The following is an 11,364-nucleotide window of genomic DNA, read 5'->3' on the forward strand; positions in this document are numbered from 1 at the left end:
TGATCACAATCACTCCTTCTGAAGTTTAGAGAAAGCATAAACAAGTCAAACTTTTTATTCCATTGCCTAGGGGATTGTTTCAAGACATATAGAGATTTTTTCAACAAGCAAACATAGTAAGGATTGTTTTATCAATAAAGCCAAAGGGTTGATGCATATAAATGTTTTCGTCTAGATCACAATGCAAAAAAACAGTTTTAACATCCATTTGTTTTAACTCCCAATCATAATGAGCAGTAAGAGAAATAATCATATGCACAGTGGTATATTTGACAATTGGAGAAAGCGTTATAATCTATTCCTTTCTTTTGAGTGAATCCCTTGGCTACTAATCTAGCTTTGTATTTTGTGGGATTTTCCTGTTTGATTTTAAAAATTCATTTACAATTTACTAAGGAACAATTTTTGGGTTTAGGCACTAGATCCCAAGTATTATTATCCTTCAAAGATTTCATTTTCTCGTTCATGGCACTAAGCCATTCTTTAGAATTTAGGGCTTCGTTAACATTTGAAGGTTCAGAATTTTCAATATTGAGTGCTACATGGAAGTCTTTGAGCTTAGAGGGGATCCTATGTTCTCTACTTCTATCCCTTGCTAGTTGGTAATTATCTAGAGAGGTTTCAGTGTTTTCAGGAATTTCTACAGGTATTTCTATGAAAAGAATCAAAATTTTCTTCTATAACTCCTCCCCCTTGTTGGTTATCCTCCACCTTATCAAAGGTTGAGTTTTTTGGTCTAACTCTATTTTTGACAGATAAGGCATTTCATTTTCATTGAAAGTTACATCCATACTAATAATAACTTTGAAACCAGGTTGACTACGTACCCATAGTCTAAAAACATTAAAGACTTTTCTTGAAAAGTTATCAACGATAGATTGAAAGTATCGGTTTCCACCATGGGTGGCTTCTTTAGAAGGACCCCAAACATCAGCATGAACATAGTCTATGATGCAAGATGACATGGAGGGGTTAGGAGAAGGTGCAACAGGAAAATGCACACTGTGTTGTTTACCCATAACACATGCATCACAGAATTTCAATTCATCAATTTTATCACAAAGTATTCCTTCTTTATTCAGTAATTCTAGTCCTTTTTTACTAATATGACCAAAACGTTTGTGCCACAAAGAGGTTTTACCATGCTCATTCACAGATGCAGCAACAGAATTACATGCAACAGAACATAAATACAAACTGCATTTCTTTTCTGCTTTGAAAACTAATAGTTCATTATTTTCATAATACATTTGCCGCATCTACCCTCTAAACCTTCCTCTTCTAGGGCAGCACATAAATAAGGTTATGGCTAAGGTCAGGAACATACCTAACATTCTTAAGGGTTAACCTATTACCATCTTTGAAATTTAAAGAAATATTACCAATACCTTTAATCTCACATCGTTTTTCGTTTGCCATAGAAACAAAACCAGAGTTGTTAATTTTAAGATTTGAGAAAATTTCTTTAAAGGGGCTTATGTGGAAAGAGCAACCAGAGTCGATTAACCATTCGTACATATTCATAGAGTGCACAAAATTCACGTCGCAAACAACAAACACTTCACCAGAATCATCAAAAATATTATGCACTCTTTCTTTTTCATCAAATTGTATTTCTCTATTATCCCTCTTTGGTTTTCTACAATCGTTAATATAATGACCCTTTAAACCATAGTTATAACAACGTCTTTCTCTGGTTTTATCATCTCTATATGAGTTAACTCTGGTTCTAGATTTACTCCTACTACTGTTTCTGTTTTTACTTCTGCTTGTACTATTATGTCCAAAACTGGAGTTTCTAAAAAATTAACCTCGTGCTGATTATTACTAGGTCTATTTTCTTTTAAGTCTATCTATCTACTCTTCAGGTCGTTTACTACTGTATCTAGGTTCACACTGTCTCTACCATATTTTATAACAGCTTTCACATCAGAATATATATCAGGGATAGCATTCAACAACACAATAGGGGAATATTCATCAATAATTTTTGTCACCTGTCAGTTTTATGTCTTGTATGAATTTAGTGAATTCATATAAATTTTCATCAATATTTTTCGACAAATCAAGTTTCTATCTGAAATTTTTTTTCAATAAAAACAATGTACTAGGCAGGGAGGTTTCAGTGTAAAGCTCTTCTAATGTTTTCTATAATTCTTTCGATGAATTTTATTTTCCAACCTTACTTAACACAGTATCTGACAAATTAAGAATAATAGAAGAGAAGTCATATTCATCAATTTCTAGTTGTTTTTCTTCAGAAATATTTTCAGCGTATCTACCATCTATTGCTTTGAAAACTTTTTGCTGGATCAAAATACTGCTAATTTTTTGTTGCCAAATTGAAAAATCGCTTTTGCCATCAAAAGGTTGTAGGTTATAACCGGCCATTAAAAAAATTTGAAGGTTTGTAACAGAGTTTTCAAGAAAAGATTTTAACGGATTTTTAGAGAAATTCTAGCAGTGTATTTTAAGTCAAAGAATTATCAGAGATAAAAAATCACGACAGATTTAAAATTTGGGAAAAGTATCATTTTTGTCCGATAAGTATGCCTAATTTTAATTTTAGTCGAATAACTCCGCCCATATTTGTTTAGGTCCGGTAACTTACGGAATTGCTTACTTTTAATCCTCTGACAGATTTTCAGACAATTTTACCCCTATACATCTTTTAAAAGGCAGTTTTAGTCCATATGCACTCACTTCACAATTTTTTGTTAATACTCGCCTAGAATGGTATCAGAGCCTAGGTTTATCGAATATATGATTATATTATATTTTGATATTATTTATCCACTAACGGAAGAGACTCTTTAAGAGAAAATGGAACCGAACGAAATTTCGAGTTACTCAGAAAACAGGGAATATTTTCAAATTCTGAAAATACAGAGAAGAGAATTTCTCATGAAAATTCTTGATAAGTGTTACAACGGTCCTAAGAGGATTGATTCAAAACTTTCCACGCCAAGAGAAGAACAAGAATGGCTGAGAAATTTTGAGGCTCGACAAGTACTACCAAGAAATCCAATGAGGCGTCTACACTCTACTAAAGTTCATGGTAGAATCCTAGCTAGGAGAAGCGGAACGGGTATATTCCTACCTAATTTCAGTTCTAAAAAAATTATGACTCATTAGAAGGAACTCGAGCCGGACACATCGAAAATCTGCCAAGATCTTAGGGAGATACAAAAGAAAGGTCAAGACTATGGACATAGGTTAATCCTTAAGATCCTTCCCGATCTACACAAGGGTCTTATAGATCTGAAGGTAGAAAATTACAGATCTAAAAAGAAATTAAAGGGAGAGCCCTGTGACATCTAGATCCAGATAGGAGCAAATCGGGGACGCCCTTAGAATAGTACCTCTTCTACACCAGTAGGGAAAGGCTATGCAGATTCTAAAGCCAAAGACCAGAGAAGATCTTAATTATCGCATCTATCAAATCTATAAGATAATGGAGGTAGCGAGAGCAAATCTATCGGATCTACAAGAATTGGCAGAATCCTTTTCCTAACTTGGGATCGTGGATTTAGTCAATATCCAAACAAATGAGATCACTCTAGCACTACCACAGCCGAAGGGAAGTACATATTCTAATGATCCTCCACAGGATCAGCCAATGAGAGAATGTGTGGATTTCCACACTAATGCCATTCCAACGTTTGTAGGAACCAGGCTAAAAGAAAATACACCTTGGTTGAGGATTTTTGAAATACCAAGAAATTGATAGACGAATAGGTTGCAGCACTCAAGATAGAAGCAACTTCTCTAGAGCTCAACAAGAAAAACATCATAAAGCTTGTGGAGTTGAGCTTGGGGAGATCTGTGAACATCAGATGGGATAATACCCCAGAATATACCAAAGCAACATCCTTGCTGGAGATTCGAAAGGCGCGATAACAGACCGTCTAGGAAGGCTTATCAAGATACACTTAATAGGGGATGGATACTTCGAATGAAGTAGAGTAGAAAAGGATAGAGAATATGCACAGGCTCTCTTTAGCCTTGAACTTAGGAGTATTTGCACAGTAGATGAATACATCTATTGGTTTCGCATGTATTTCTTCCAGAGTGGAGTAGCAACGGAAGTAGCAGCTCTAATGTTCCTCACAAACATATGCAGTGCATGGAGGGAAATGTTGATGCAGTCATACAAAGTACCTGAAGGACAGCTAGATTTAGTGTCGTGAAGAATATCTTTCCTTAAAGACAAACTAAAGGATTGGTGTTATCAAGCATCCATGCAGAAGAATATGAAAAGATTGAGAGGTAAAATCAAACGAACCCCTATCTGTTGTGATAACAATGATTTTCCAACTACTATAGGAGAATCAAGCGATCCAAGGAAAAGGAGGAAGCAGAATAGTGACTCCTACAAGGGCTTCATCCCAAGGATCTAGACTAACAGATGCAAGATCCACCAGAAGAACCCCTACAAGAAGAACTTTCAGACGGGCCCACTCGAGTCACTGAAAGTTTCAAAGACTACAATTGCTGGACTTGTAGAGAAAAAGGACATATATCTCCCGATTGCCCGTAGAAACGTGGTGAATTGCAAAAATTTGACGCCACGGGTGATATTCTAGATGCAGTTTACTATGGCGATTTGGTACCCATCAACCAATTCGAAGATCTTTCTTCAGACGAAAGCGTCTATGAGGAGAAAATAGAGACTGATTTGGATGGATCTTGAACCGAGTCAAAATAATTGCAACGAGGGAGATAGGATTCAAACTTTCGAAAGCGTATCAGAATTCTTTTCCAAAATGACGGTGTCAAGCAAAACTATGAAAAGAATCATGCGACAAGATTTTAACCTCAGCCCATATGATGGTTTTAGGATTGGAGTAATTGGAAAAATCCCAAATCTGATAGGACTGAACTAAAGGAAGCATCACATAATCTACAAAGTAAGTTCAGGTGAGTTTGCTATACCTATGGAACTTTCTGGTAATGTGATGGAGATGCAATTAATTCCTAAAGAAGAAATTCTTGAAGAATTAAGTAAGGTTAGAGAAGTAGTTGTTACGATGAAATGAATCCACATAGAAACTATTGAACTAGTAATGAAAGCAACTTTTAAGGAAGGAATTGATCCAGAAATACATTTATCGATAATGGATAGAATAATCAATAACTTAAGAGATGACTATTTTGTAACAATGATAGGTAATTTGTCGATAATGTTTGACATTCATCCAGAAATACAATTTATCGATAATGTTTGACATTCATCCTAAAATTGCATACAACCTAGTAGACCATGATTTCAGTAGAGTCTTAAACCTTCATCACGATTTTAAGAGAAAAGATCTAATAAAAGAAGGTAACAGACCATATTCTATAACTTATAGATTAGGTTATGCCCTTTTCAATACTCATCATTCAAATTTGTTCCTTAGGAAAGAGTATATTGAAATTCCTAAAATTTTCAAGGAATTCGATAAGATAATGACACCAGATCCTATTAGGATACCTAATATAGGTGGTGTTGATATCATCATAAAAGATCACCCAGTATTAGATAGAACACTTAGCTTTAAAACTGAGTTTAGTACTCGGATGTCCATTTCGGAAGATAGGATTACAGGCTACAAAGGAAAGGAGAAAGAGTTATTAAAAGTTTTAACTCCTCAAGAGATTAGGGTAGATAACGTAAAACTAAGAAAGAAACTTTTTTCCATTGTGATGACTTATATCATTTGCAACATCCTATTGTTGGAAAATATGAAGGCATGGTAGAAATAGCAGGCCATGAAATTTTAGTCACGGGTGTTGCAGGACGAGTATGACTTTGGTGTTAAGTTTCCTCGAAAATCTTAAACCATGCAGAAGTAAAGGTAATAGAATGAAATTCAGTCTGATGGTGTTACCATAAGGATTGAATGATGAGTCTCTTTTCTATATACATATCTGTAGGTATGTTGTATGATCAATATAAGACAGAGTATTTTACAGCTCATATTGATTTGGGATCAGGAATTTGCACGGAAACACCTAGAGTTTTTCCTAAAGAAGCAAGGGAAACCTTACCCGTTATTGCAAGAAGAGATTTTTCACAAAAAATCCTAATACTCAAGAAGAGATTCCTCTGGCTTCGCCCCGCTCAGGCATAGTTCACCATCTTTCGGCTCCCGACAGGTATGCTCACTCGAACCCTTCTTAGAAGATCAAGGTTGGTCAGCGTTGCACCCCTTAGGTGGGATCGCGCCGGTCAGCTTCCTTACGCTTTACGGGTTTGCTCGCCCGTTGACTCGCACACATGCAAGATTCCTTAGTCTGTGTTTCAAGACGGGTCGAATGGGGAGCCTGCTGGCCAGCGCTGGGAGCGCGCAGCTGCTGAAGCACGACGGAGGCGCGCGCTGTCCGCCACGATCGGGGCGATGGTGTTCCACGGGCATATCGACTGCCTGGGCTTTGGCCGCCACCTCAATCCGCGCTGGTCCGTGCCCCGAGCAGATCGACGTACCGGCTCTTGCCATTCCTCATCCGACCAGGGCGCATCGCCGGCCCCCATCCGCTTCCCTCCCGATAATTTCAAGCACTTTTTGACTCTCTTTTCAATGTCCTTTTCATCTTTCCCTCGCGGTACTTGTTCACTATCGGTCTCTCGCCTGTATTTAGCCTTAGACGGAATTTACCGCCCGATTAGGGCTGCATTCGCAAACAACCCGACTCGCCGATAGTGCCTCGTGGTGCGGTAGGATCCGGGCACGACGGGGCTCTCACCCTCTCCGGCGCCCCTTTCCAGGGGACTTGGGCCCGGTCCGCCGCTGAGGACGCTTCTCCAGACTACAATTCGGACAGCGAAGCCGCCCGAATCTCAAGTTGGGCTATTCTCGGTTCCCTCGTCGTTACTAGGGGAATCCTTGTAAGTTTCTTTTCCTCTGCTTATTGATATGCTTAAACTCAGCGGGTGATTCCGCCTGACCTGGGGTAGCGGTCGGAGGCGCTGGCGCCTTTGGGTCCAACGTGATGCCCGAGTTGACGACGCCGAGCGCGACACGACAACACGCGAGTTGAGGGTTCAACCACCACTAGTCGTGATGAAGCGTCGCCGTGGGATCGAATTTGGGCCGGTCGAGCACGACCGCTCACGGGAGGCCAATGTCCGCCCCCCACGCCCAGGCAGACGTGCCCTGGCCTAATGGCATTGGGCGCAACTTCCATTCAAAGACTCGACGGTTCACGGGATTCTGCAATTCACACCAAGTGTCGCATTTTGCTACGTTCTTCATCAATGCGAGAGCCGAGATATCCATTGCCGAGAGTCGTTTTGACATTCGAGAGACGTCCCCTACGCCCGTGCACCCTGCGGACGGGGCCACCTTGCGGCAGACGCTTCGTTCAGTTTTTCTTGGCGCGTACCGCGTCGGGGGTTTGTTAGCCCGCACGGCGCCCGGGTGAGCGCGCACCGGCGGGATAGGGGACTGGATGGGGGCGCTCGCCCCGCGCCCGGGCCCCGATTTTATTTTTAACGTGTTCACGGTCTGCCTTTGCAGGTTTCGACAATGATCCTTACGCAGGTTCACCTACGGAAACCTTGTTACGACTTCTCCTTCCTCTAAATGATGAGGTTCAGTGGATTTCTCGCGACGTCGTCGGCAGCGAACTGCCCACGTCGCCTCGATCCGAACACTTCACCGGACCATTTAATTGGTAGGAGCGACAGGCGGTGTGTACAAAGGGCAGGGACGTAGTCAACGCGAGCTGATGACTCGTGCTTACTAGAAATTCCTCGTTGTAAACCAAGAATTGTAATGATCTATCCCCATCATGATGAAATTTCAAATATTACCCGGGCCTGTCGGCCAAGGCTATAGACTCGTTGAATACATCAGTGTAGCGCGCGTGCCGCCGAAAACATCTAAGGGCATCATAGACCTGTTATTGCCTCAAACTTCCGCGGCCTAAAAAGCCGTAGTCCCTCTAAGAAGCTGGCCGAGGAGGGATACCTCCGCATAGCTAGTTAGCAGGCTGAGGTCTCGTTCGTTAACGGAATTAACCAGACAAACGCTCCATCAACTAAGAACGGCCATTCACCACCACCCATAGAATCAAGAAAGAGCTCTCAGTCTGTCAATACTTACTATGTCAGGACCCGGTAAGTTTCCCCATGTTGAGTCAAAATAAGCCGTAGGCTCCACTCCTAGTGGTGCCCTTTCGTCAATTCCTTTAAGTTTCAGTCTTGCGACCATACTCCCCCTGCAACCCAAAGACTTTGATTTCTCATAATGTGCCGGTGGAGTCCTAAAAGCAACATCCGCCGATCCCTGATCGGCATCGTTTATGGTTGAGACTAGGACGGTATCTGGTCGTCTTCGATCCCCCAACTTTCGTTCTTAATTAATGAAAACATCCTTGACAAATGCTTTCGCAGTTGTTCGTCTGTCATAAATCCAAGAATTTCACCTTTGACTATGAAATATGAATGCCCCCGACTGTCCCTGTTAATCATTACTCCGATCCCGAAGGCCAACGTAATAGGACCGAAATCCTATAATGTTATCCCATGCTAATGTATACAGAGCGTAGGCTTGCTTCGAGCACTCTAATTTCTTCAAAGTAACAGCACCGGAGGCACGACCCTGGTCAATTAAGACCAGGAGCGCATTGCCGGCAGAAGGGATGAGACAATCGGTGCACACCAGAGGCGGACCGACCGGCCCAACCGAAGGTCCAACTACAAGCTTTTTAAGTGCAACAATTTAAATATGCGCTATTGGAGTTGGAATTACCGCGGGTGCTGGAACCAGACTTTTTTTTTTTTGGCGAAAGCCGCCTGTGCCTATGCGGGGGGTTTGGCGGACCCTTATCCGTTTATTAACTCAGAAAAAATTATAAAGTGTACAATTCGAAAACAGTAAATGAGGAGTACTTACTCCCTTTACTTTAAAAAAAATTCTAATCTATGTGCAAACTCTATACAAGTCTAGAAATACGGTAGAATTTGATCTATAGACATGCTCTTCCCTTTTATACAGTAGTCTGACTTACTGCGTAATGCCCCCGCCAATATCTCCCCCAACCGCCCAACCGAAAATCAATCTCAAAGCATCACTAAGACTTACCGGCGAAGGTGGGGAGTACCCAGTTTATCCAGTCTGATAATGCCTCGCAATTTTCCCGTAATGTCCTCCTGATACATAACCCGAGTCAATTGCTGAGATGCGGCTTCCTTCGCAAGATAATCAGCCGCTCCATTAGCCTCTCGAAAAACATGTCGTACGTCCGATCCTAATTCCTGTTGAAGCTGTACAATGCACATTATCAAATGGTGCACCTCCCACATCCCAGATACTCGTGACTGTAAGAGCTGGAGAACAACGGTAGCATCTACCTCAACAACTATGGGTGCTAAACTGTGTGCTCGAGCTAGCTCTAAACCACGCTAAACAGCAGTAAGCTCTGAGACCACACTAGTGGCCGTACCCAAAGCAAACTGGTATGCTAGATGCACCTGTCAAATTTCAGCCCTAATAATGCCTGCCGCTGCTGCCCGGCCCGGGGTTTCCCAGCGAGGACCCATCCGAATTCAGCTTAAACCACGTCGGAGTAGCGGTACTCCAATGCACCACTCTAGGAGCTCGAGGCATCACTGGCCTGAAGCAGAAACCCATAGCCACCGCCCGGTGCAAGTCCCCCTTCCACTATATGCTCGTCATGACCCGTGCAGCATACAGTGTGCGAAGCTGGCGTTGAACCTCAAATATGATTCCCGTGGCCGTAAAATGTACCCCATGATATTTTGCAGCATTTCGCTGCGTCCAAGTAGACAATAGAATCAGAAATGGTACCAAAGTGCGAATATGCAAATCTGAGTGAAACGGGGTAGAGTATCGCCAAAAGTGGACCATACAAATTAGGTCCTCCGTTTCACAAAGCTGAAGCCCAAAGACGTTGGCAAAATGCAGCCACACATCACGAAATATCACCCCTTCAACAAACAGATGAGAGATGCTCTCCTCTGCCTCACAACATTGGCATTTAGATGGAAAACTAAATCCCTTTCGCTTTATGCGTTCATCCATTGGGATCCAATCCTGGAAAAGCCGCCATAAGAAAACGGACACCGTTGGACGCAAGGAGCGATGCCATATACCTGTAAAAAGTTGTCACCGAGGAGACACGACTCGAATAGCCTCCCATGCCGATGCCATGGAAAATCTCCCATTACTCGCCGCAGTCCACACAATTTTGTCCTTCTGTCCCGCTGCAATAGGAATTTGGCAGATAACATGCCGGGACAATTCTAAAGATTCTGGGGACATTCCATTCTCCCTCATGCCAATAATAGCATACCGGCTCGATAGTGTCGGGGGCCCAGCGAACTAGCTGGGCTAGGGGCTTCTCACCGAACCAATTATCATGCCAAAAAGACACTGCCCCTGGCCCAAAGTCCAGAATATTAGAGGTTCCGCCACATCCCTGATGCGACACAGGCGATGCTAAACAGAGGAATGATTGTGATTATACAACACATGAGTAGGATGAAGATTCCTACAATATCGGTCATGCAAGAATTCCGACCACAAGGATGATTTCAGCCTAAATCGCCACCAAAGCTTCATGGAAAAAGCCCGAACATGGCTGCTGGAACCAGACTTGCCCTCCAATGGATCCTCGTTAAGGAATTTAGATTGTACTCATTTCAATTAGCAGACTCGTAGAGGCCGGTATTGTTGTTTATTGTGACTACCCCCCATGTCAGGATTGGGTAATTTGCACGCCTGCTGCCTTCCTTGGATGTGGTAGCCATTGCTCAGGCTCCCACTCCGGAATCGAACCCTAATACTCCGTCACCCGTCACCACCATAGTAGGCCACTATCCTACCATCGAAAGTTGATAGGGCAGAAATTTGAATGATGCGTCGCCGGCACGAGGGCCGTGTGATCCGTCGACTTATCGTGAATCATCGCAGCAACGGGCGGAGCCCGTGTCCACCTTTTATCTAATAAATGCATCCCTTCCAGAAGTCGGGGTTTGTTGCACGTATTAGCTCTAGAATTACTACGGTTGTCCGAGTAGCAGGTACCATCAAACCAACTATAACTGATTTAATGAGCCATTCGTAGTTTCACAGTTTGAATTAGTTCATACTTACACATGCATGGCTTAATCTTTGAGACAAGCATATGACTACTGGCAGGATCAACTAGGTAGCATTCCTCACCGACTTCGCCGCCCGCATGGGATGAGCCCAAAACGTTGGCGGGCGTCGTTCGCACGAAGCACTGAACGCTTGTTTTCAGGGTAAACAGAGGCCGAGCTCCACGTACCCACCGTGTGTTCCGCATCCGAGAGATCGGGCGACGACGCAATGGGCCAACGACCCGGGCACGTGCGGCCGTGCGCGGGACGTG

General features: G+C 42.7%; 1 non-coding gene and 1 pseudogene across 1 annotated transcript; both read right to left on the bottom strand.

The window, feature by feature from the left end:
- Positions 1 to 7,118: 7,118 nt before the first annotated feature.
- On the bottom strand, positions 7,119 to 7,273 carry LOC148784383 (5.8S ribosomal RNA). The gene has a single exon (XR_016063904.1). It is a non-coding gene; the product is annotated as a 5.8S ribosomal RNA (ribosomal RNA).
- Positions 7,274 to 7,509: 236 nt separating this feature from the next.
- On the bottom strand, positions 7,510 to 11,163 carry LOC148784384 (18S ribosomal RNA; annotated as a pseudogene).
- Between the last annotated feature and the right edge of the window lie 201 nt (positions 11,164 to 11,364).

The sequence above is a fragment of the Sesamum indicum genome, linkage group LG13, assembly GCF_026168435.1.
Source record: "Sesamum indicum cultivar Baizhima isolate 11 linkage group LG13, ASM2616843v1, whole genome shotgun sequence".
Lineage (NCBI taxonomy): Eukaryota > Viridiplantae > Streptophyta > Magnoliopsida > Lamiales > Pedaliaceae > Sesamum > Sesamum indicum.